The sequence below is a fragment of the Halichoerus grypus genome, chromosome 11 (genome assembly GCF_964656455.1).
Source record: "Halichoerus grypus chromosome 11, mHalGry1.hap1.1, whole genome shotgun sequence".
NCBI classification, from domain to species: Eukaryota; Metazoa; Chordata; class Mammalia; order Carnivora; family Phocidae; genus Halichoerus; species Halichoerus grypus.
The window spans coordinates 94,179,898-94,207,744 of record NC_135722.1 but is presented as its reverse complement, the minus strand read 5'-3'; the positions used below and the strand labels follow the sequence as shown (position 1 = coordinate 94,207,744).

The following is a 27,847-nucleotide window of genomic DNA, read 5'->3' as shown; positions in this document are numbered from 1 at the left end:
GCACCAAACCACAGATCTTGGAAGATCAGAGAACACCAACCATGGCAAGTACCAAAGAAAATCTACAACCAGGCATATCATATTCAAACTGCAAAAAAAAATCAAAGACAAAGAGAAAATCTTATAGGAAGTCAAAGGTGGAAGAAACATCCACTTATAGAGGAATAAAGTAAGAATTAAATCAGACTACTCTCCAAAAATCATGCAAGCAAGAAGTGAAGGAAATATTTAAAAGCAAACAGCCACAAACTAGAATTCTGTATCCAGTGAAATCATCCTTCAAAAGTAAGGGAGAAATACTTTTTCAGACAAACAAAAATTCAGGGAATTTGTTGCCAGTAGGTCTGCCTTGTCAGATATGCTAAAATAAATTCTTCAGAGAGAAGGAAAATGATAGAGGTTAGAAGCTTAGACCTACATAAAGAAGAGAGAGTGTTAAGAAAAGAATAAATGAAGGTAAAATAAAATATTTTCTTTTTCTTATTCTTAATTGACCTAACGGGTAACAGTTTGTCCAAAATAATAACAGAGACAAGGTGTTTGGAGATTATGGAGTATCTATAAGTGAAATAAATGACAGCAATGCTCTAAGGGACAGGACGGAAGAATTGGGAATATTCCGTTGTGAGGTACTTGAACTACCCCTGAAGGGATATGGTAGTATTTGAAAGTGAAGTTGGACTAGTTATAAACATATGTTGCAAACTCAAGGGCAACCACTAACAAACAAACAAAGAAAACCCCACAGTATAAATACCATACGCTAGAGTAAGGAAGACTATGACAGCACTAGAATTCACAAAATGGGAACAGAGCTTAATCAAAGAAGGGAGAAAGGGTAGATTAACAAGGATGCTCTCAGTTCCTGAGAAATGGCCCAGGTCTCAGCTGTGGTTGGAGATAAAAGGGATAATAGAACCCCTGATTGAAATACCAGACAAGCTGCAAGGATCCCAAAATAGAATGTATCATTTTCTAATTTGCCTTATGCAGTCTAGGAGAGTGCAAGCCTCCTAGAGAAAAATTCCAGGTCCAATATGGCATTTGAGTGATCAAGTAGCAACTGTGGAAGGAAATCGACAGATGGTTCTGAGGGCAGCTTTGAGCCCCTCCAACCACGACGTGGCATGAGAAACTCGGTTGGGTATTCAGAGCCCCCCAAGAGGAGCCTCATAGTTGGGATGAGGAGGACACAGGTGCATGGAATTTTTAACTGGGGGCCATTGAGAGATTGCAGTCATAAGCAGCAAGTGCAGCCTCATGGCTTCCACTAAATTTTAGCTTCTGTTTCTTCACAACTCCTTGTTCTACTTCATGATCTCTCTCTGTCTCTCAGAATTCAGCTCTTACTGTTAATAGCCTAATTTTCTCTACAGTTCCGAAGACTAATTGCAGAGTTGAGAGGATCTTATTAGTTAATTTCTGAGTAGAGATTTAGAGATTTCACAACCACTGGTTAGCCTAAGGATTGGTTACTCTCAAGTCAGTTCTTCACCCTGGACTGACCTGGTGAAGTTGGATGCAGGACCCTTAGTTGAGACTATGGCTGCCCAGGGATGTTTCTTTAATCCCTCAGGAATTGCTGTGTGCAATGTGGTTTCCTTAAAAAAAATAAAATTGTGGGCACGGCAAGCATAATAGTTAACCTTGACTTGTCTGATGATAGATAGATAGATGATAGATTGATCAAAACTATTCTGTAATCAATAACCTATGGTACAACTATTCTGTAACACAATTCTGTAATCAACAATCTATGATAAAAGGAAATTAAAATTACAAAAGTAATAATATAGTAAGGGTCAGAAGTTGTTAGTATATTTCTTTATCCTTTTCATGTCGTTCCTTATAAAAGTCATGTCAGTATTAACAACAGTAAAAGCTAACATTTGCTAAATGCCTACTATGTGTCTAGCATCCTGTTAGGTGTTTTATATAGAATAATTAAATTCCCACAACAATCCTGAGAGGTGGGTACTGATATCTCATACCACTAATGACCCTGAGTCTGAGAAGTTTAGTAATTCATACACATAAATTTTCTGCTTATAGGAGGCAACATTTACACATTTTTTTCTCACAAAATACCCCTGCTTATACTTGGTAACAAATTCATTTTTGAGAGCAAAAATAAAAGAGTAATTTAGAGATAAGAAGAGAGAAGGAAACTAAAATAAGCAGAAGAAGCTTATTTTAGATGTAGTACTTTTATAAAAACAATTAAACCTTAATTGGTTTTTGCAAAAAAACTTAAGGAATCCTAGGAAGCTTTAAATGAAACCTAGGACCCTATGAGATGTGAATTTTATAATCTTGGTCTGTAAGAGGAAGTTCCTTGGGAAACAGAAAAGTTGAATTTTTGCTTGGTTCTGTAACTTACTGCAGACCCTTGACCAGGCTCCATAACTTTTCTGGCATTATAGTCACCACCACCAATAAGCCCTCATCAAATGCTTTTATGAACGTGGAATACTAGATAGGAAGGAAGTTGGTATTTTGGATGAGCAAGTCTGAGTCCTTAGCCTGAAGACCAGAGAATGAGAATTATGCATATTTTGTGACAAGGATGCAAAAGTGAGAAAGAGACAATCCTAGTGAGTCCTCAAGAAACTCGCTAATTAACATAATGAACACATAAGTGCAATGCATGGCCTGCTATAGTGAAAGTCTTTGGTAAGTATATATGAAAGCAGAGCATTATTTCTCTCCTCCCACCACCCTGGCCCATTGGTAAAGTCACAGGGATTGTATCTCACGTGCCAACTCCCATCAGTTATTAGCAGCCTGGGTCTTATGTGGAAAGATCAGTTACTTGGTCCAGGCCAAGCAGGAGTGAATGCCACAAGTTACCAAGGATGTAGGCAAGAAAGGGCAGGGGGATGTGTGTGGAGGAAGAACACTTTAAACTCCAAGATGGCTTTGGAGTTACACTGAACTGGGTTGGCAGTCTTGCTGTGTCATTTAACCCTGTGACCTTAGATAGATGACAAAGTGTCTAATCCCTACATTGTGTGCTGTGATAGCTATGTCATTCCAAAAAGCACCTAGCCCAGTTTCTGACTAATAGTAGTTGGTCAATATATGTTAGCTTCTTTGGCCGGCAATCCAACTTTTTCAATAGATGACAAGGTAGCCAGGAAGTTCTTGGTGCAGTGGTCATTGTAAATGAGGATCCAATAAGCATGCATCTGTAAGGACCCTAGACTCCTCTCTTCTCTGAGGACATCCCTCAATATTTACACTAAATTTTTGCCTTTTCATTTGCAACTTCACCCCTTACATTTGTGTATTTTATTTTATTTTTATTTTTTAACGATATTTATTTATTTATTTATTTATTTATTTATTTGAGAGAGAGAGAGAGCATGTGCACACATGCGAGCAGGGGGAGGGGCAGAGAGAGAGAGAGAGAGAAAATTTTAAGCACACTCCACCCTGAGCACCGAGCCCAACTCGGGGCTCCATCTCAGATCATGACCTGAGCCAAAACCAAGAGTTGGACGCTCAACTGACTGAGCCACCCAGGCACCCCACATTTATGTATTTTCTTATCATCTTCCTCTCTTTGTCCTTCCCACAGTTGTCCTCTGCTTTGCGGATTTGCTATGCCAGTCAAATGCACAAAGTTTATCTAGGGACTCAATACACAAAACCTGGGAACCAAGGGTGCCTTTGAAGGCTACCATTTTGACCACAGGAATCCAAAGTCTGAAGTTAGGAAGTAAAGACTGTCACAAATCTGCCTTCCCAGAGATCGGCTCTGTTCTCTGAAGAACCTGGATCTCCCCACAGTTAAGTCGTCACAAGCTCCCAAATCACCATGGAAGTCTCGAGTAGTTATGTTGAAGGCCTTCAAATACCCGTGACACAGTTTAGATCCATTGTATGACTGAATAAATGGAACCAGCCAAATGTTTTTTTCCCTTTCCTTTATATGTGGGTTCCCTTAGACCTCCTGGCCTCTCCATGCCCTTTGCTGCATGCATGAACAAAACTGCCTCCCAGAGCAGATCTGCAAAGGATTTTTCTGGCGAAGGCAACCTGAGGTCAAGAAACCACACAGCTGTCAGCTCCTAGTTACAGTCTGAGGGGAAGAGAAGCCTGAGGCTTGGGTATTAGGCTCCCACACCGTCAGCCTCCTCCCTAACATTTCAGCTGAACAATAACCACGATTGATATAAGAAAGAACAAAGCAACTTCCCAAATATTTCTTTCTTTTTTCTTTCCTTTTTTTTTTTTTTTTTTGCCCAGTATGCAATGCTTCCTGTTTCTCTAGTAATGAAAATGTGTTCATCTGTCAAACAGAAAGCTGCCCCACTGCTTAGGTGCAGAGAACTTCAATCACAGCAGCTGCTGTGAGCAGACCAAGAGCCAAGCTCCTCATTTGTTTTGGCTAACGCTGAAGAATCAGTTTAGGCATCCCCTAGAACAAAATGGTGCACGGGAACAGAGCCAAGCTATGGAAGAGAAGCAGCAAAGTTGCAACAGATTATTTGTCTGCTCAAACAGAAGGAGAAAGATAGCAAAACCTGGATTCATTTGAGTCCAGCCTCCCTAACATATTCTCTATTTGCAACACAGATGATTTCCTCTAATATCATTCAACAGGTGCTAAACTGTAGCTTTTCTGGAGATTAATCATTGCAACCTTGGTAACAGAGAATCAGGAATTAATAAAGCAGCTCCCAGAATCCTTCGGTTATTTCTGCTGGGGACTCAGCACGGGACACAACAGTGTATTTTGTAGGTGCTCATTAATGGTGATCATGATGAGGAAAGTAACCTCGCCCTTTGCATTCCCAGTATCACATTGATAGGAAAATATGTTTGCTTTTGTGACTCTTAGGCTGTAAGCTTCTTAAGACAAGTCTTTTACTTAACTCTTATTTTCAGACACCAGCACATAGTAGGCACTCTAAATACAGGTTGAAAGGTTTATTTGTTGGAGTAAATTGCATGAGTATATAACATGCAAACATGAACATCTTTCAATTTCATTAGGGAGGGTTTGAGTAAGTATGGTCATTTTGGGTGATTTACCAGCACTGTTTATCTTAAAAGTTTCATGTACATTTCTATTTTCACCCATTTGAGACAAAGACCAAGGCCACACAGGTGTAAATTATTTAATTGGATCATTAAGCCAAACCCATTTTGGGACTCAGTTGACCAGCTAGCTGAGAAAAAAGTAGACCTAAGGAACAATGACATGACTTTACTTCTTTTCCAGATTTATCAGAAAATGGCTCAATCTGAATTCCCATTTGAATATTGTAGATTTGATTAGAGAAGGGGAAAAATGAAGTCAAACTCTAAGCAGGACGAAAATGAAATTAAATGGCAATTTCAAAATACTTAAATGCCTGCAAAACTTTGATGCTATATCTCCAGTCTGGACCACTTTTACAGGATTGTTCTCAAATTGATCAGCCTGCTCGGTGTAAGCTTGTGTCCCAGGAAAGGTCTAAATTAGGTCACTCTCCAGGAGAAGATAGACCAGCACCTAATGGTAATAGTAGTGGGTGTTGTAGTGGTCTGCTGCCTGCATTTCCAAGTCTCAGATTCTGTAGTGATGTGGAGTGAATGAGTGGATCATCCCTAGAGCCTGGAGTGTGTCCAGTGTGTGCTGAGGCACTGGCTGGGAAACTGAGGGAGCTCTGATATAAGCCGGTAGTTAGATTTTCCACCTTGCATGCCTCTCTTGCAAAACCACAGTGCTGGCTGGGATGAAGACGTGGCAGGAGGAGCCTCCCCTGTAGAGTCAAAGATAAGAGGACTAGTGTTCTTGCTTGACTGCTGGACCCAGCCAGGTCTGCGTGGACCCTCCATGGAGGAGGAGGAGAGAGGCTAATCTTCATTGCCTTGTCCCATATATCCCGTGCTTGTTTCTCCAGGCCCCGCCCCCTTCCACATTATTTCAATAGTGAGATAGTCAATTTATTTTGTTTGGCACATTGTATTCCACACACAAACTGATCTGATAACATTTGGGTGAAATTATTAAATTTAGCAAAATATTGGAGTAGAGTTGTTTAGTTCTGGGATCCTATATAACTTGATCAAAATGATTTTCATTTCATGTTGCTTATTTCGGTTTTCCTACAATACTATGGCATCTAGCTACAAATGAAAATAGTTAGACATCCAGGTAATTTAAGTCCATCTTATCAAATATTAGATTTGGGGAGATGAGGATAATAAAATAAAGGTTTATTATTTCCAGATGGATATTTGGCATTGTGGAGTAACAGCCTCTGTAGGGTAACATTTGAAGAATTAACATTATTGGAGCCAAAATAGAAGAATGATATGATTCTTCAGCATAAATGGACATATACGTCAAATAAGCATTGGATTGAAATAAACCAATTTAATTTCCAAAAGCCCATTGCACTTAGTAGAAAATCCTGCATAATGCATGCAAGCCTATGATATTGCCCTGTGAGCCACTCTTTGAATTACTACTGAAAATTTCAATCCAACCCAACCAAATGCATTATATATGCATGTATATATGTGTGTGAAAATTTGAAGCCTCTGAACAAAAGGTCTTAAACAATGTAGCAGGTGTCAACTTTGAACCAAGACAATGGTGGGAACCCTAAATCACAATATTACATACTTAAACCAATTTGTTCCAGTGAAATACACTCAAGCATCAAATGTTTATTCAAAGAGAGACCACATATGCCTTTTCTGTGGAAGACTGTCCCTGTTTGTTTTCCCTCCTTTAAGTATGCCCCAGTGTCCCAAAGTATGTCCTTAAGACTGAAGCTTAGTTATCTATGGTATGGGGACAGGATTGGGAAGAACTTGACCCAGTTCCTTCAGGGATTAGTTCTTGAACTCCTGAAAATCGTATTTAAAGTGGCTTACAAATGGATGAGAATTTTTGCCTGATATTTGAGATTGAAAACCCATGATGGGAATCCATTTTGACTCTGGAACCACAACTTGAGACTATTAACACTAGGTGCCTCTTCTTAATCACCAGGCAAGAACTGCATGTGAATTTGATTCTGCCATGATTGGCCACTTGGAATAAAATTTAAGATGTTGGAGAACATGTATTTTCCTTGAATACCATGTGAAGACTAGAGTCATGTTAAGTTGAGCAGACAGAACTCTGCAACAGTACTCAACTGTAAATGCATTGTCATACCATTGGCCCCTCTCCCCATATGGGAGCTCCAATACTTTTGGGGTATAATGTATCATAATGACCAGGATCCTCCATTATCAGAAAACTTTGGTTGAGACTTGACTCTACTCATACTCAAATCTTAAGCAAGGGACATTCAGGATGTCAACAACTCTGAAGTTTTCTACACTACAACAGCAGTTCTCAAACTTTTCTGTCTCAGGACCCCTTTACACTCTTCAAATTATTGAGAGGCCCAAAGAATTTCTGTGTTTGTGGATTATATCTATTGATATTTACCATATTAGAAATGAAAACTAAGCTTTAAAAAATATTTATTCACTTAAAAGTAACAGCAATAAACCCATGATAGGCTAACACAAAAACATACCTTTAGGAAAAATAACTGTATTTTGCAAAAATAAAAAGAAGAAGAGCATTGTTTTTACATTTTTCCAAAGCTCTTTCCTGTTTAATAGAAGACAGCTAGAGTCTCAATGTACATCTGCAGTTCTTCGGTAGTGATATCACAGTACTTTCAAGAGAGTGGGAGTGAAAAAGTCACAACAATTTAATATGACTTTGAAAATAGTTTGGGTCTCATGGACTGCCTGAAAAGGGGACAACCTGGGGGTCCCCAAACCACACTTTGAGAACTACCATCCTTAGAAGTAAAATGGAGGGTAACGACAATAGTAACTACAGCCAATCTTACTTGAATCACTACTCGGTGCTTGTCTCTAATTTCAGTGTTTTTCATATATTATTCCATTTAACCCTTGTAGCAACTCCAGGAGGGAGATATTTTATAGTCTTTCTTCATTTTCTAGATGAGGAAACCGAGGCAGAAAGAAGTTAAGTGACCTTCCCAAGATCCTGGGGCTCATAAATGGTGGAGTCAGGGTAGGAATGCAGGTGCAGGGTTGTTACAAGATCAATAATGATGGTGGTGTGTGTGGGGGGGGTGGCTGTGGTGGTTATGGGAGTGTTTCACATTTATGAAGCATTGAGTATGTAAAATGCCGGGTGCCGGACACGAATCCTCTTTTTGCCCTCACAACAGATCTATGATATGTACAGTATTATGATCACCATTCTACACATAAGGAAATGGAGTCTTTCTTATGCACTTTCCTAGTGCATAGGAAAATTATGTAAGTTCTCTAACTCTACAGTTTTCCTATTATGGTAATGAAGTTGGAAATTAGGCTGAAATTAGGAGAGGTGGTCTGATGACCCATTTAACTGGCATCAGGGCAGAATAAGATATGGTTCTTTCTGCAAAAGTGAATTTTCCCAAATAGTTCATCTTCACTACTTTGTGGGCCCAAACTATACTGATGGAAGGGATTATTATGAACATTAGCTTGGATTCTGTGCTTTCCTTTAGAGAGATACATTGTGGGCTATGGAGGTGGGCAGGCCTCCATTTCCTTATTAAATCATCTCAGGATGCTTTATATGTTGTATGTGGGTTTTCTTTTTGAAGTTTGTAGATCTTTCCTTTCATATTTCTTTCTGTCTTCTCCTTACCAAACCAAGAGCATTTTCTTCTCAGAAGAATCCTCGTACTTGTGTCTAGCCCTCCCTCAGTGCCCTCGTAACTTACAGGTCATGTTCTATCTCTTAGGAAACCAGGCAGCCCAGTTTGCTGGCATTGTGGGTAAAAGAAGAGCAAAACCTGTCTGAGTTTATGGACTCTGCACATGTTTTGATTGTTCTAAATGCTTCCTCTGCTCACTTGCTTCTGATTGGCCCTGCCCAGATAAATGAGCTTGCTGAGTAAACCCTGCTCCTATAAGTGATATATTACTGAGGGATCACAACTTTTGCTAGTTCGAAAGTTTAATGCCATTTATTTTGAAGACCATTTGCTTAGGGGCTTTCTTTTTATATATTTTTACATTTGAGAGCTCAGCTCTTAACTACACTTTTAAAAATCCTTTAGAGGAAACCAAATATGTCTTGTTCCAGTTCCAATAAGATTGCTTTGAATGTTTTGAACTTGTAGTCATGGTTGAGATGACCTAATTTAAAACACATTTGGAAGTTCAACTGAGCCTAACCTAGGTAGCTTCAATGTTTTCTTGTATGAGTTCACTTTTTTGTGGTTGTTGTTTTGTCTAAATTCATGTCCCATTCTTGTTTATGTTCTTCTGTAGCTGAGCTATATCTCCAGGAAAAAAAAAAAAATAAGAAAGCCACCAAAGAGGGAAAAGAAAAGAAAACAAAGAGAAAGAAGGAAAAAAGAAGTGAGAGAGATGATATGTGAGCAGGGAAACAAATACAAAGCATTATTTCACTAGACAACAATCGATTGAATAAAACAATTACAGGTGCTAAGGACTGGTCTAAGGAGTGGACATGCAAATCTTTCCAATCACACACATAATAAAGTTCACATTCTAGGATCTGACTCCTGCCTACCCACCTAAGCTCCTCACCCAATCCTCCTGACCTTGTAATATATGCTCTATGATAATCCAATGACATATTGTGGCCTCCCTCCAACTCTATGCACATATGGCTCTCTGCTTTGAACGTCCCTATGACCCCCACCGTTTGTTTGTCAGGCAAACTCTTAATCATCCTTCAAAACTCGGCAGAAGCGTCACCACTTCTGACAAGGTTTTCTCTCCTCTCTAGTTTGGGTTCACCCCTTTTGTCTTTGTACCCCTACTGTACCTTTGAGAGTACTCTTTTCACAAAGACATTTGTATGTTTTCACGTTGGCTTCTCCACTAATTTGCAAGCTCTTGGATAAAAATTTCTGCATCCTTAGATCTACGAGATGCTGGACACAAAGTGGATGAACAATATATACTGAGTAAGTTTAAATTTGAATTATAAAAGAGTTCCTGTTGTCTAGGAGCTGGCAAACCTGTGGCAATACAGACTTAAGCGTTGGAAACTGTAGCACAAGATGAGCTCTCCCCGATGTTCTCCTGACGGGCATGTCTGCTAATATAAAAACTCCTAGCTGACTCACAAATAAACCTTCACATATGATCAAAGATTTTCAATAGGCGTACCAAGACCATTCAGTGGGGGGAAAAGATAGTCTTTTCAACAAATGGTGTTGGGAAAACTGGACATCCACATGTGAAAGAATGAAGTTGGACCCTTACCATGCACTATACATAGAAATTAACCCCAAATGGAACAAAGACCTAAACATAAGAGCTAAAACTGTAAAATTCTCAGAAGGAAACATGGGAGAAAAGCTTCAATAACATTGGATTTGGCAATGATTTCTTAGATATGACACCAAAAGCATGGGCAGCAACAAAATAGGTAAGTCGAACTACATCAAAATTAAAATGTTTGTACATCAGGGGACACTATCAACAGAGTGAAGAAGGAATACATGGAATAGGAAGAAATATTTGCAAATCATATATCTGATAAGGGATTAATATCTAGGATATATAAAGAACTACAACTCAACAAGAGCAACAAAATCCATCTGATTAAAACATGGGCAAAGGACTTAAACAGACATTTCTCCGATGAAAAGAGACGAACTGGCCAATGAAAGAATCTTTAGAGAAATGTGAATCAAAACCACAATAAGATACCATTTCACACCCATTGGGATGGCTACTATGACAAAGTGGTTGGGGTGTAGGTATTGGCAAGAATGTGGGGAAATTGGAACGATTATGCACTGAAGGTGGGAATGCAAGATGGTGCAGCCACTATGAAACACAGTATGGCTGTTTCTCCAAAAATTAAAAACAGAGTTACCATATGACCCAACAATTCTACCTGTGTATACATGTGTGAGTGTGTGTGTGTATCCATCCCAAAGAAGGGAAAGCGGGGACTCGAACAGTTTATGTGTATGCCTATGCTAATGGCAGCATCATTCACAATAGCCAAAAGGTGGAAACAAGTCGAGTTTCCACCAACAGATGAACAGATAAATAAAATGACATACAATCAAATACTATTCAGCCTTAAAAAGGAAGGAAATTCTGACACAGGCTACGACATGGATGAATGTCGAAGACATTATTCTAAGTGAAATAAGCCAGACACAAAAGGACGAATATTGCAGGGTAACACATGAAATATCTAGAGAAATCAAATTCATCAAGGCAGAAAGAGGTGGTTGTCAGGCCTTAGAGGGGAGGAGATAATAGGGAGTATTGTTTGGTGGATGGAGAGTATCAGCTGGGAGATAAAAAGGTTCTGGAGATGGATGCACAACCATGTGAATGCATTTAGCATCACAGAACTGTGCACTTAAAAATGTTAAAATAGTAAACTTTATATCATACATACTTTACCACAACTTTAGAAAATTAAAAAAAAAAAAGCAAAAACAAAAAAACAAGCAGACAGAGCTCTGCTGTTACCACCCTATTGTTTCCATGTTGTCTTATAGCCTGGATGAGTGAATGCACTGAAGAATCTGGTAAAGACCTCACTTCAGTTTAATTATGTTAAGTGAGTCAGGAAGGAATCAACCTGCTGTCTTCACACTGAAGGCCCACGGACAAAGCTCAGCAAAGAACCCAGGCGAACTGGCTCCTGGCTCCTGATTCCTGGCACTGTGCAAAAGCCAAGAGGCTTTGCGGTTTCCCAGTGAAGAACAGGTAGGCACCAGGAAGGGGTGTGAGCGGACTGCTTTGTTGATAACGGACCAGCGCCAGGAAGAAGACACCTGTGATATGACTTGGCCATTGCTTCCCCTCCTGGGACTTCTGAGCTCCTGCACTTCCTACGCTCATTAAAAGTTATAGTTCTATAGTTGACAAAAGCGAGCAACTCATCTGGCTATAACTCAGGGCTGAGAAGAGAGCCTCCCCTTCACCCTACCTGGCAAGCCTCCTTCCGCCTTCTTTCTCCACCCAAGAAATTCAACCAACTGCTCTGTCAGAGATTTCTTTCCTCCCCACCACCATCCCCTAATGAAGTGCAGGTGAGTGTGCAGCCCCTCAAGAATGAAAAGGAGGGTGCTTTGGGAGGGGCAAAGGGCAACAGCATTCCTGAGAAATTCAAGTCCTCACATCCACTTGTCTTGCAGTTGTCAGAGGTTCTTGGTCCTCTCAAACTTCGGGTAAGGTGCCAAGTAATAAATATTTTATGTTTCGTGGGCTGAACGGTCTCTCTCACAACTATTTATATTTTGCTCCTATGGTACAAAGTGCCAAGAATATGTAAATGGGCATATCTGTGTTCCAACAAAACTTTATTTGTGGAAATTAAATTTGAATTTTTTATAAGTTTAATGTGTTTCAAAATAGTATTCAAAAACAAAATTTTCAACCATTTAAAAAGTTTATAAAAAGATATATGCACTATATATATATATCGGGTATACAACATAGTGATTCAACGCTTCCATACCACACCCGGTACTCCTCACGGCTGCACACTCACCTGCACTTCATTAGGGGATGGTGGTGGGGAGGAAAGAAATCTCTGACAGAGCAGTTGGTTGAATTTCTTGGGTGGAGAAAGAAGGCGGATGGAGGCTTGCCAGGTAGGGTGAAGGGGAGGCTCTCTTCTCAGCCCTGTTATAGCCAGGTGAGTTGCTCGCTTTTTGTCAACTATAGAACTATAACTTTTAATGAGCGTAGGAAGTACAGGAGCTCAAACGGACACTGGACCGTATTTGGCCCATGGTATATTGTTTGCTCATCCCTAGTTTAAATACTTTTAATCTACCTATTTTAAAAAAAGAGAAGGAAAAGAATCAAAGTGGTGTTTTTTAAAATTTTTATTTAATTTTTTTAAAGATTTGATTTATTTATTTGAGAGGGAAAGAGCATGAGTTGGGGGAAAGGCAGAGGGAGAGGGAGAAGCAGACTTCCCGCTGAGCAGGGAGCCCCAATATGGGGCTCAGTCCCAGGACCCTGAAATCATGACCTGAGCCGAAGGTAGATGCTTAACTGACTGAGTCACCCAGGTGCCTTGGTGTTTTGTTTTGTTTTGTTTTAATTAAAGTTTTTATTTAAATTCCAATTAGTTAACATATAGTGTATATACAATGGAATATTATGCGGCCATCAAAAGGAATGAAATCTTGCCATTTGCAACAACGTGGATGGAACTGGAGGGTATTATGCTGAGCGAAATAAGTCAAACAGAGAAAGACATGTATCATATGACCTCACTGATATGAGGAATTCTTAATCTCAGGAAACAAACTGAGGGTTGCTGGAGTGGGGGGTGGGGTGGGAGGGATGGGGTGACTGGGTGATGGACACTGGGGAGGGTATGTGTTCTGGTAAGCGCTGTGAATTGTGCAAGACTGTTGAATCTCAGATCCGTACCTCTGAAACAAATAATGCAATATATGTTAAGAAAGAAAAAAAGAAGAAGAAGAATGTAGCAGGAGGGGAAGAATGAAGGGGGGGAAATCGGAGGGGGAGAAGAACCATGAGAGACAATGGACTCTGAAAAACAAACTGAGGGTTCTAGAGGGGAGGGGGTTGGGAGGATGGGTTAGCCTGGTGATGGGTATTGAGGAGGGCACGTTCTGCATGGAGCACTGGGTGTTATGCACAAACAATGAATCATGGAACACTACATCTAAAACTAATGATGTAATGTATGGGGATTAACATAACAATAAAAAATTTAAATAAAAAAAATTAAAACTCAGATAAAACCTAAAAAAAAAACAAAAAAAAAACATATAGTGTATATATCGGGTAGATACAGTGATTCAACGTTTCCATACAACACCCGGTACTCCTCACGACAAGTGCACCCCTTCATCCCCATCCCTCATTTCCTCCATCCTCCCACCCCCTTCCCGGCTGGTAACCATGAGTTTGTTCTAAAGTAATGCTTTTTGAAGCTGAATTTGTGCTCCGCCCACCACCATGAATCAGGGTGGGGAGAGGCCAGTAAGAAGACAGTGAGGAGTTCAGGTATTTAAATATATAAATTGATAAAGACTTAAAGTAAGGTGCTGACGTGAGGAATGGAAAGAAAGAGGAGCTGCAGGAGGGGTTCTGAAGCAGGCTGCATGGGGGTGAAGGAGGTGTGGGATTTGGAGATACCTGCATAATTCAGAGACTTGGTAACTAGGAGACTCATGATCCTTTTTCACAACTTCCGCAGCACCTACATATTGTCTACGCTGCTCCTATGTGTCTTCTCACCTACTGGCTGGTAGAGATTGTTTTCTATGTATTACTGTCCTTCTTGAGCTCCATAAAGCATGGTGTAGGCTCATCATCCCTTTCTGTTTGTATCAAAATTGCTTACACTGAGTCCGGGTCAGCTGCTAATAAGTATTAGAAAATATTCACCACTAATTGGTCCATTCACGTTGTGAGTATTTGGATAATTGTTGTAGGACTGGAGGGTGGGTGGCAGTTTTCCTCCTCCAGAGAATTACAGGTATGTCGGCTATCTTAGTTTATTGCTAAACTAAGTCTATTCCATAAAGAAACAGATATATCATTTAGATTATTCACAAAATTTATTTTCATCTGTGAAATACAACCCCCATGAGAGTTCCCACAAGAAAATGGGTAATCTAGTGGACTGGTGCCTCAGAGAAAGGAATTAGCAGTGATATTCAAGAGCTTAAAACCCCAGCAAACCCTCTTAATGGAAAAGTCTCGATGGAAAAGACCGCTCGTTTGTTGTCCCCAGTCTTCACATCTATACTCCATCTGCCTGATGCTTCTCCCTCTCAATTGAAAAACAAACAGGCACTACACAAAAAAAGAGGCCCATTTCTTGACCCATTTATGCCATAGGTAGGCTGGGTAGTAGGTCCAAGCAAATGCTTTCATGACTCCTTGAGGCACAGCTTCAAACAATGTGGCAGAGGAACGGAGCCCTGGAATATGACCGAGCAGGCTGGTATGCAGCAGGAGGGTGCCTGGGTGGGTATATCTGCTCCGTCTTTGAGCAGACGGTGAGTCTAAGCATCCCGGTGCAAACCACTGCAGTCACATCTGAAAACCAAACAAGATTTTTTAGAACTGTGAAGTCTGCAGAGTGTTGTTGGTTCTGCAGTGATATCAGAGAAATTGCTTCACATCCTTCCTTCTGAGTAGGGGAAAACAAAACAAAACAAAATTAAACAAAACAAAACACAAAAAACCACGGCAGTAGCCAGGGGGTCAAGAAATCAAGGCTAGGTAATAGAGTGACATTGGCTAGAGGTTGGGGTCCTAGAAAAGAGAAGGCAAAAGACTAGATTAGATTGAAACAATTAAAAGTGCCCTAGTAGGCTGGAAGTATAGGAGCACATTCAGGGCTAGAACTGGGTGAAATCATGAGGCAGATGACAGACTGGTTAAAGAAAGGATTTTAGACTTGCTAGCATCTCTCGTGTTATCTTGGGTTGGTTACCTATGCAACATGCAGAGAAGGCACTTTCTAGAATGGTGTAACGGAAGAGTCAGAGGCTCTCTCAGCAGACAGGCCTACCCGTCACCTGTGTGTGACCTAGGAGAGTCACTTCACCTTACTGAGCCTCAGAGTCCTCATCTGTCAGATAGGATAACGTTTATTCCGAGGGTTATCGTGCAGATTCAGTGAGTTAATGTATGAAAGACTCAGCTCAGCCTAGTCCAGCATGGCAAACAGAGGCCATTCAATAAGTAGATACTCTTTTCCTCTCTCCTCTTTTCCCAGAGGAGATAGGGCCTTTAGGTAAAGAGGACAGAGCATAGTCAAGAATTGTGAAAGGTCTGAAACTTGAGGCTACTGTTAGCCTGACCGGTTAACCTGACAGTTTCATGGATGAATACACAAAAACTCCCGTATCAGAGACCAAGTCCTTGCTTCCTCATAGCCCAGCAAGCAACATGGATATCAGCGTAATGGCACCGTCTGTCTGAGCCCTGATGCCACAGGGCAGTGGGAAGAGAGCCAAGCCAGGGGAGGTGATAGCTAGTCACACTGAGGTGCATTATGGGAGAAGAGCCCTGAGCTCAGAGAACCCAAGTTTTGTGTAAGGGGCAGTACGCATACTTGCCCTGTGATCTAGACTCTCTGTTTCTTCCAAGCCTATTCACTACAGAAACATCCTTGAAAAGATAGTCCAGAACAGGGCAGTCAGGCAGTCAGTGCTCCTGCTCGCCAGACCTAAAAATGCGAGACTCATGGAAGGCTGTCTCCCAAAAGGCACAACAGAAATAATGCGTTTCCTTCCTGTGCTCTCACCAGGCTCATTAGCAGTGGCAGGCTTTCTGTACAACATCACTTTGCTCTGTGAACATGGGACTCTCCTGCATTACAGATGCCCTGCATCCCGCTCCTCATCTCTTCTCCCCCTCATATCACAGTTCAAGCACCCCCTTAGAACATTTCTGCCCCATTTTGAGCTGTTCAGAGCAGTGTCAGAGCCCACAGCTGTGTAGGCTACTGGCCTGACCAAGATAGGGCTTTTCTCTGGGCACCTGGTTTAAGCTTCATGAAAACTGTGACAGGAGAGGATTTGGGTGAGGGGAGGAAGAGGAAGGCAAGGGAGAAAGCAAGACCCATCTCCTCTTCTCGCCACATTTGGAGAACATTTGATCCCAGCTTGGAGATGAGAACCAAGCCAAACTGGTGTCACTGGAATGAAGCAGGAAGTGTTAAGAGTCTCCAACATCTCCCCTTCAGGTGCACGGGCCCAGGGCCAGCTAGACATCTGGGGAGAGCAAGAGGTCACCTACATGGAGTTATTTGAGGGACACCATGAACTCCACCTGTTTCAAAACATCTTCCTGCACCTGACATTTCCATTATGGTCTCTCCTCCAGGAAAGAAGTGGTCTAAAAAAGACACTGTTCCAATATAAATATGCTCTCTGAGAGAAACAATCTCTACTATTTATAAATGCTCTCAATGGCCCATTCATTCAATACACATATTTTGAGTACCAGCTACATACTAGACATTGTGTTAGCCACTGGGCTTCAAGCGTGATCAGCTATAGTCCTTGCCCTCAGGAGCCTTGGGCTAGTGAGCATCAGAAAAGAGAACAGGGAATTTGAATGCAAAGTTAGATGCTTCACGATAGTGAATCAGAGGGTGACATAGCAGCAGAGGGGAGGGGCACCTCATCTTATTTTGGAAGAGCAAGAGATGTTTTGAGGGAAGTTAACTTTAATCTGAGACCCTATGAATTAAATATTTCTAATGTCTATTTCAGAGGTAAGGAAACTGAGGCTCATAGAGTCTAAATGTCTTATCTGATGTTAGTTGGCATGTGGATGACAAAGTCATGACTCAAGTATATTCTGACACAGTGTTAGTGGGTTTTTCCATAAATACATATTTTATAACATATTGTTCATCTGAGCAGCTAGGGCCTTAGGAGATATGATCTATGAAAGCTGAGTCTTCATGGTGGTGGGAAGTGGAGGGTGTGATCAGGGATCGGGTGAAGACAAGTATGTGGGCTGGAAATAGGGAGAAAGGCTCAGAGCGCGTGACACTACTTGGGAAAGGTTAGCCCACTAGTTGGATACTGGGGTGGTGGGAGAGTCTGGAGGATCTGAAGCCAAGGCCTGAAGACAGTGGAGATTATGGTAGAGGATTTTTTTGGGGGGGAAAAAAACATAGAATAAGAAAAAGAAGTATTCAAGGAAAAGTTGTGATAGAAAATCTGATGTGAGCAGCAAAACCTAACTTTCTCAAATTTGCAACTTCATCCAAACCAGTGCTGCAAATGCTTGCTAGCCATTGCCACTATTCCAGGAAGCAAGAGGCCGACACTTTCTGAATACCCAGAAGGAAGACAGGAGAATTCAATGAGGACAGCAACACACAAAGCTTGTTGGAGTCTTCACAGGAGCTGAACCAGGAGCTCCCCTAGTTTTCTCTCTACCCTTTGTCAGAGCTTGCTCTGATCCAGAGGGAATTAAAGCAACAGGTGAGGAGAGCCAGCTTCCCCAGTTTGACCCCACAGGAGCCCCAAGTTCTCTGGAACTGGCCTTGGCATTCGGAATGAGTGCAGTGACCTGGGTGCATTCGCAGGGTCAGACGCAGATCTGAAACCACAACCAAAAAAAGTGGAAACTGTTTCAAGTTGGACCAGGGCTTATATCACACACAATGGCTCAAAACTTTCCTCCCTGTCTTCAAGCTGAGCCAAACTCATCTGAGTTTCAAATGTCACCATTTAGCAGTTGGGTCGGCCCGCGCCTTCTCTTCCGTCTGAACTCTCAGCCAACCTAGGCAACATTTGGATCCAATTTGATAGAAAAATTGGGTGAGCTCCTTGCCAAATTCCTGTGAATCCATGTCAAACTCAGTGATTTAGGCTCGGATTTGGGGTGTGGCTGAGTCCCCAGAGGAATTCTGTGGTTGCATAATCCACAGGAAATGAAGCAAAGGGTATTTTCAAATCTACCTCCGAGGCAGTGGGCTCTGTAGAATCTCAGTCTTATGGAGCTTTAAATTTCAGAGCTTTCACCACAAAGTTTAAGTGTTCCCACAGCACTTAACAGTCTTCTAGGGATTGTTTAGCTCTTTTTTCCCCATCACCCCATCATATAGGCTATTATCTATTTTGAACCAGAGGAAGCCAGTACGTACATAGGAACAATAAATCTCTTACTCAAGGTCAAGAAGGGATAAGATGGCTGGACTGGCTCCATGAATACTGTTGTACATAATCTACCAAAAACATGATCTCTGACCCCTTCCAAGTTTGCAAGCTGTTCTTTCATTATAGGGCACGTGACCACAGCAACAGCATAGAAGTCACAATAAGTACAGGCAATGGGAATGTCATAGATCAGGTTCTCTGGGAAACTGACCGTAAAGTCGAGATCTGCATGCAAGGAGTTCTTTAGGATACTTTCAGGAACAATACTCCTGAGAGAGTCAGAGAAGGAAGACTGGGCAAAGCGAAAGGCTGAACATTCACAAGAGAAAGCATAACTGATCTCCTGGGGAATTCTAGAGCTCTGGAATTGTGGCAGTCATTAAATATGAGCCATCTCCTGGAAGGGGACGTGGCCTTGGGCAAGGAAGTTTCCTTTGACAGAGAGCAAGTTCCAGGGAAGGCTCAGCTCTGGGAGATTAGCAGTCAACACTCCTGGCAGCCAAAGTGCCTTGGTCCTGAAAGCAATGGGGAACTGCACCCTCTGTTACAGGAAGGGGTAGAGCTGTGTGGTAGGAACCCAGACTTCTGAGGCCAGTTTCATAGAGGTCATGTCCACGGTGATGTGAAATTTTTCATAGGCCAAGGCATGGGGCCCACAGAACATCTAAAGCCCCAGAGACTAAAGAGACAGAGACTAAGGAGATGAAAATGGTACATAGAGGTAAACCAGTCTATGGCTCCTGCATTTTTATATTGCAGATAAAATCAAGTTTGACAGAGTAAATGGTGCAGAGAGGTCAAAGAAGAAATCAAAGGCAGACAAAATGGTCTGTCCAGGAAAAAGAATATGGTTTAGCTAAGATGACTGTGGAAATTTCCAGAACTCATTGAAAATCTCTAAGCCTTGACTTATATTTTGTAAGTCTCTTTCTTCCCCAAAGGTACTCTGAGGCTTCCTGGAGGCTTGGTCTAAGTGTTAACCTGGTGCTCCTAACCAGCCTGGCTAGTGGAAGATCACTAAGGTAGGAGTCAGGAGACATGAGTTTGGGGATCCACGTGGCAATTGGGTGATCTTGACTTAACCAACTCTATCCTTACCTGTTTTCTTCATCTGCTCCTAGAACTAGAAATATTGAAAGATGTACTCATTGTCTTACACTAGATAACAAAGTGAGCGTTTACACTTTCTAAAACATGAGAAAACATGAGGGGTTTCAAAAAAAGTTTCCCCCTCTCCTCTTTTTTCTCTCTTCCCCACTGTGATATTTTTAATGGCAAGACTATTATGCTATTGAGACACTTCTTATTGTCATTACTTTCACTTTCATTTCTATTTCTTTGCCTTGGGCAGATTCTTTTTTCAGATCAACTCATGGTTCTCTGAACATGTCTGACGTTTTCTAACCTATGTGTACCTACCACAGGTATTCTCATGACTGGGAATCCCCTCCTGTCCAGTTCAGAGCTCTTAATAAAATCTGATTAAGAGCTATCTGATCATTATCGTCCATCTCAACGGCACTATGGACTTGGTCCTTTAGTAACATGACACGTATTACATTGTAATTACCCGAGTATTTACATTCATTCATTCACTAAACCTTCTTTTTAAAATTCTTTCTGGGTTTTTTCTCATCCTATCCCAACCTAGATGAGATAGTCCTGAGCTGGAAGTTAGCCTCTCCCAGTGACTAGGTCTGTGATGTTAAATTAGTAACGAACCTGTCTGAGCTTTAGTTTTCTCATCTGTAAAACAGGACCAATAATGGTAACTACCTTAGTAGATGATACAATACTTAGTACATAATCTGGTATTTTATAAACGTACATGTTCAACTGGAGAAAGTTGTAGGATGGAGCTGGAGGACATGAGTTGAGGACTGACTCCCCGTCGCCTTAGCAATAGGGTCCTGACTCCTTCACATGGTGCCAGTGTCAATGAACTGTGAACAATGAAGAACGTTGAGGTCATTTATTTTTACTGCCAGGGTAACTTCTCTAAAGAGGATAACCTGATTTTTTAAAAAATGTGGGCTGGAAAATTGTCCACACTAATTTATAAGACTGAATTATATTCCAGTCAGCGCTTAATTATTCATAGGGGCATTTTCCACTTCTAGATTTATCAGTGGAATTCTTGCCCCTCAGATTCAGGCTGCCTTCTCCCTGCCACCCAGCATGTGGCTGGGCCACATACCCCCTCAGCTATTTAGTGTGGGCTTAGGGAATGCAAACTCATTTCAACTTTTTCCTGAGCAGAACATCACTGGGAAGGAAAATCTGAATCCCCAAAAGCCATACAAAGCATTCCAAAGTAAAATATAAGAAACATTTTGATTGTTTTTCTGTTTCGGATTATCTGTGCCACTATTCATTTCCTTTTTTGTGGATAATCAAGAACTGGCTGTATTATGGTTAACAGGACTTTAAAATTGCTGAGAAAACTCTGCAGGGCACTGAAATGTTTTAAGGGTAAATTCGTAATCCCCAATATTTGCACTCAATAGCACATACAGCCTTGGACAAGAGGAGTCCGTAGGTAGTTCCAATAGTTCCAACTTAAGATACCTTTTTTTTTTTTAACAGGCATTTCAGTCAGCCTCAGCTGTTTCAAATCATATTAGGCCAGTGCTGATTAAAATCAGATAAGGCCCCCGAGACAGAAAAGGGAAAAGAACTTGAACTGCAAAAAAATTTTTTTAGATCAACTTATACAAATTTTTTAAAAGAAAGATTATTTTTTAGTCAAGGAATTTTTAAACAACATTTAGCCAAATGTAGGCTCCACACCCCTTAATTGTTTTAACTTCAGCCATCTGAATGTCCTGGACATGTGCACTCTGCTCTGATAAGCACACAGCAAAAATAAGCTAAATGGAACATTCTCGTGGCCTCATGATCTCTAGAGTCCATGTCATCGAGGCACTAGTCCAAATATTGCACATGGGTTATCTCTAATTCCAGCTTCAAGGGACCTAGGGCCACCTAGTCAGCAGTAGAGGGCCTCTGAGATCCAAGGCAGCTTGTGGTGGAGGTGGGGATTCAAGCTGGAATTCAGGGCCCTCGGGCCCTTTCCTTGGTTGTGTGCTCCCAAGTCAATTTGAGTGAAACCTTAAAACTCTTAGGAAAGCGGACCCATTGCTTCTTCCTTTGCAAGACTGAAATCAATTCAATTCAATATAAACCATTCACAGTTTCATTTGCCTATTTCCATGCTGTACTAAGCACGAGTAATTAAGATACAGTGTGTAATGTGCATCCAATATAACTCCCACCTTCCAACAGCTCATAGTCTAATACAAGATAAGGATGTACAGAGAGATCTTCACAAGAGATATGCACCCATGAGCTCAAACATAATCATACTTTATTGGTTGCTAAGAGTGAGGTGGGAGCACAGAGATGGCAGCTAAAATGACATTGTAGAGCAGCCCAGGAAGACTCCGTGAGGGTGATAATATTTGAACCAGGCCATGAGGGATGAATAGGATTTGACAGATTTGGGAAGATAGGTGAGACTTTTAAGGCACCCAGCTAATTTTCCCCAGAGAAAGCTCTGGCCAGGGACAATACACAGAATAAGGCAATACAAGCTCCAGAAAGAACTGAGAAAAGGATGCTTAAGAGGGATAGAAAGAGGTGGGCGATTGGCAAGTGAGAAGACATATAAGCCTTACATTCCTGGCCTTCTGTGTGGGCCTCTCCTCTCGTGAACTCCTTTCTTCAGCGGAACAGACACCCCCAGGAGTAGTCCTGACTCCTCTAGCCCCCACTGAACTTCGCTTCTTTTGGGATTACTATTGTTATTTTATTTTCTTTATTATGTTCAGAGAACAAAAATAATAATAATGCGAGTTACTCTGTCTTCCCTAATGATAATAATAGCTAATGTTATTTAGCATGTCTTAGATGCCAAGGATTTGTGCTCAGCATTTCATAAATATAATCTCACTCAGTGAATCTTAAGAACAGCCCTTCAAGTCATGTGTTTTTCTTAACAAATTGTATTTTACAGGTGAGGAGACTTTGACTTGAGAGCTTTCATGTACCCATGGTCACGCAGCTAGTAGGATCAAAACTCATATTTTTCTCATTCCAAAGCCCCAGCTCTCAATCTCTACACTATCCAGTCTTCGTAGGAGTGCCATCCTCTCATAACAATAATATCATAGTTTTATCTAGGGCTTTACAAATGCACAAGGACTTTACTCCTTTGTATTTGGTCATTTAGTTATAATGGCCTTGTGTGGCCATTTCAAGGTTTCATTTGGTTTTTATGTTTTCTCCTTGAGAATGGAGATACTCAGTAAATATGAGGTAAGAGAAAGAAGAGAGAAAGGAAAGAAAGGAAAGGAAAGGAAAGGAAAGGAGGGAAGAAAGGAAGGGAGGGAGGCAGGGAGAAGGGAGGAAAGAAGGAAGGAAGCGAGGGAGGGAGGGAGGAATGGAGGGAGGAAGGGAGGAATGAAAGAAAAAAAGAATTTTCTGATGGAGAAATTGAAGGTCAGGAGATATTAAGCAACTGTTCTTGAGTTGTAAGAAGTCAGTTACAGCACCAGGAGCAGAGCCCAGCTCCCAGATCCCTTGACTTGAGCATCTTTTCACTGCACTAATGACTTTTGTGTTAAAGGTCTGGTATCCTTTTTGGGGGTTAGGGGTGGGGGAAGGGGATATAAACACAGGGTGAAGAGAGATTTTAATAGTTTTGTTTTTATCCTTGGTTATCAGAAATCATATTGAGGTAAGAGAATTAGTTTTAGGGCAGCAACTAATTCTCTCCAGGAAAAATGGTGTCTGACATGATAAATGCCATGTGACTTGGTCAGGGCCTTTTGTTCATGGCAACAGTCACATACCAAGCATTACACAGATAGATGGAGGGGCCAAGAGATGAGGCTCAATGAGAAATGCATGAGAGGAATGTAAGAAGTGCGTGAAGAAGGGGTGTTAAATATCTGGGAGAACAGCCATGCAGAGCTGCAGTGAGTTGCGATGAAATAGGAGAGGTTAATAAAGGAGTCAGAGATGAAAAATTCATTCTCCTTTTTTAAAAGATTTATTTATTTATTTTAGAGAGAGAGAGAAAGAGAAAGAGAAACTCAAGCAGACTCCATGCCTAGCAAGGCTTGATCTCATGACCCTGAGATCATGACCTGAGCCGAAACCAAGAGTCAGACTCTCAACCAACTGAGCCCCCCAGGCGTCCCAGAGATGCAGAATTCACTCTGAAAGCCAAAGGGAAGAAAGTTAGTGGTTGTCACTATTATTCTAAGACCTTCTCGAAGAATAGTCCTTGTCCTACCCCAACACTTAACCCCTAGAATTCCTTGACTCTGAAGTTCTTTTATAAACAGATTTATAATACTCAAAAGGATATTGTGACATCAAATTTAAGGGGGAAAAAAAATCCATCCATGAGCCTGGGATGGAGTCCCGCATCAGGCTCCCTGCTTAGCAAGGAGTCTGCTTCTCCCTCTGCCTCTGCCTTCCTCTCCCCCGTTTGTGCTCTCTCTCTCAAGCTCTTCCTCTCGAATAAATAAATAAAGTTTAAAAAAAAAATCTACCCATGTGTAATGGGAGAAAAAGTAGAAGCTGTACCAGTCGTAAGCTTGGAAAAAGTAAAGAAGAATGGGCAAAAAAGGATATAATTACACAAGGAAGAATCAAAGAATCAACTGGGAAGATATGATTGTGCCTGGAAGGTTGACTATTTTTACTCACCCCGCCAAGCCTCAATCAAATGACCCTTCTAACCCTGCTCCACCCCCACAGTTTATGCAGCCTAATGATCGCTATCTTGAACATGAAAGTGCTATCACTATCCTCTACTGAGCTTTTCACCCTGAAAATTCACTTATTGCTGCAATATTAATAAGGTAAATATTACCAATGGAAAAATTCCCTGGGCTCATTCTATTCTACATACATTCTTCTCATTAGGTCCACTTCCCTGTTGTCTGCTTCAGATTAGAAAACCGTTCAGGGAAACTACTATGTCATATGTTCTCCTAGAACAATTCCCAGCTGAGAAACATAAGCCTTTACACTGGTTCCTAATGAGACTGAAGAGGAGGATGACAATGACAATAAGCATGAGGGTAGACAATGGGATTACATGAGCCATGGGAAGGATTGCTAGAATCTAGCTACCTTATATAGCTTGAAGCAGCATGGTATAGAGAAAAACAGCTGGGCTTTGGAATATAAAACTGAAATGGATTCTAATCTCGCTCCTCTTCATCCCGTGACCACAGTGTAGGGTTTATTCCATGGGCTTCCGACAAGACAAAGATCCACTCCTAGCAGGTAAGAACTATATCCATACCTAAATATTTAAACTTGTTAAATTTCACCAGGGAAAGTCTCAGAGGCATTCTCCATGTTAGTAAAAAACAAAACAAAACAAAACAAAACAAAAAACAAAAAACCCAAAGAGCAAAAGCGAATGACAACCAATTTCAGGGGAAAACAACAATAAAAATCAACCTTGAGACAAATATAGGAGAGAAAATTCCTTCCCCCCCCCGCCAACCTGCTGACCTGAGGAGGGGTGGACAAGAGCTCACTGCCATGCATCACAAAAACGGGAGCCTGTTATAAAATGTGCGTTTTCCTAACAAAAGTATGGCAGGCAACCTCCCTCTACGTGGAGTGGCGCCTTTTCTGAAAATCAATCAAGTCCTCTCATTCAGTGGAAACCCAACCACATTGTCTGTCCCTTCCTCCAGAAGCCGATTTCTGCCAGGTAGAAAATTAAGTTTCCTTTACTCCTCTTTCAGACACAATGCTTCAGCATTGCAGAACTGTTGTTCTGTGTGGGAAACCAACTTCCTGTCTCAATAAACAAGCACACACAGGCTTTTCTGGACACATAATGGAGCCTTTTTTATTTTATACAAAAATCATTCCACACTTAACACATCAATGAAGCCACTTAAGCTCTCTACTGCATCTGAATTAAAGAGGAATTGTGTGATCAAAGGGTGTGAAAAGAACCACACAGGGTGTTCTTCAGATCCTCTACTTTTGTTACATTTGATACATAACAAACCCAATAAATATGCTTATCCCAGGAGCTAGTTTCATTATCTGGTACCCTTAAGCCTGGTGAAAGTATTCCTGTATTACCCTTCATTCCACAGTGTCCATTTTATACTGACAGTTTTGGTCAGGAAATGAAAAATGTTGGCATGTTTCAAGGGGCCACGGGTAAAATTGGGGTGAGGGGGTTGTTTCTGTTTCACCGAATACAAATGTATATTTACATGTATATACATGTATGTAGATGTATATGTGTGTATGTATATATACCCACTATAGATGAAATATACATATAAATATATAATATGGATGTTACTACACACAGGCGCACACTCCAAACAATAATATGAGAAATTGTTTTCTTACCAAATAATGAAATATAAAGCAAAAAAGACACGATGAAAATTCTTTAATGCCCAGAATTAAATAGGTGAATAGAACATTCTATAATCCTTTTATAGCTTTTCATGCCATGAGCATATCTTCTGTGAAGGTTACTAGGTATTTAACATTCACTGTATTTTTTTGGTATCGTGTATTCTAGAGAGATTGAAAAATTCCTAAAGAGAGTTCAGGCATGCTCATAAGCCACATATCACAGCTACACACTTACTGAAGTGTATTTTGTGAATAATAATTCAAGTACTATAAAATGTGTCATCTGTGCAGTTGCATAAAAAAATGAAATGTAAAATTTACAGTCAATGAATTAAAGTTGATTGAGCACATTATTATTTAAATTTACATAATCAAATCAATATTGGATTGAAATATATACTGTTAGCTGTCATCTATATAGCGGGAGTGAGTCATTGAACGAGGACCCAAAATTATTCACATAAAAATTCTCTCATTGAGACTATGGACTCTGAGAAACAAACTGAGGATTCTAGAGGGGAGGAGAGTGAAGGGATGGGTTAGCCTGGTGATGGGTATTAAAGAGGGCACATACTGCATGGAGCACTGGGTGTTATATGCAAACAATGAATCATGGAACACTACATCAAAAAAAAAAGAAAGAATTAAAAAAAATTCTCTCATTGAGGAAAAAGAGTGTCAATTGGAATTAATTCATTCAAATATCATCTGTAGAGTACCAGTGATACGTCAGACACTATTGTAGGCATAAGGAAGTCACAGATGAAAAAGACACGCCTCCCCCTCTGCTCACTGTCCAATAAGAGAGAGAGATGTGTGGACAAATAATGACAAAGGTAAGTGTGTTCGCAACTCTTGTGGGATGCCGTGTAGTAGCATAGTGGAGGAAATACCTCATTCAATACAGGGAAGTCATCAAAGGCTTCTCTGAAGGAGTTAATACATGAGTATGATCCTAAAGATGGATGGGAGTATAGAGTTTATCAGACAGCAGAACTGGAAGAAAAACATATCAGGGAGAATGCACTTGAGCAAAGACAGGTTGAAATCATGAACTAGTACAGCACTTTTATTTATTAATATTTATTTATACATTTATTTATTTAAGCATAAGCACTTTTAAATTGGTGCATCACTTATGTAGTTGGATTGTAGAATCCACTGAGTGAAAAGAAGCGCAGATGAGTTCAGAAGGATAGGCTGTGATCAAATAACAAAGTTCCTCCCCTTGTAAGCAATGAGGAAACAAGTAGAGTCTTAACAGACCCAGTGCCGTGTTAGATTTGTAATTTGTCCCAGTGAGATGTCTCTACTGACCAACCACTGAATAATTACTCAGATCTAGCCATCTATGTATCTCTAAATTAGTCAGTTGCAACCTCTTTCCTAGCACTCAGTTGCTTGACACCACATACCAGCTACAGGCAGAGGATGGACTAAAAGGTTCAGTTTGTATCCAGATGTTTCCACTGTTGTGTGGACAATCGGAAACATTGAAAGAAAAAATATTCCATGAGGGTGAAAGTCCCTTTACCGTGCTTCCCAAATAAACCATCACTGATGGTATCACTAATAGTAGTTCAGCTCTGTTTAAACACAGTTATTAAGATCAGATGACCATCTGTTTTCTGCTACAGTTTATGTCATGCAAACCTTTCCCATGGAACCTATGGACTGTTCTCTGTTGCATAGACAAATAAAGTTCAATAAATAACCATAAAAATAACAACATATTGATATAGTTGCACATTCTCTTCTTGATTAATTCTGTG

General features: G+C 40.8%; 1 long non-coding RNA gene across 1 annotated transcript in view; it reads right to left on the bottom strand.

Moving 5' to 3' along the window:
* Positions 1 to 14,603: 14,603 nt before the first annotated feature.
* The window catches only part of LOC144379460 (uncharacterized), a 55,963-nt gene continuing 42,719 nt past the window's right edge, over positions 14,604 to 27,847 (bottom strand). Inside the window, exons 3-4 of the long non-coding RNA XR_013442562.1 lie at positions 20,488 to 20,602; positions 14,604 to 15,069 (exon numbers count right to left, since the gene is read on the bottom strand). This is a non-coding gene — a long non-coding RNA (uncharacterized LOC144379460). The remainder of the gene's footprint in view (positions 15,070 to 20,487; positions 20,603 to 27,847) is intronic.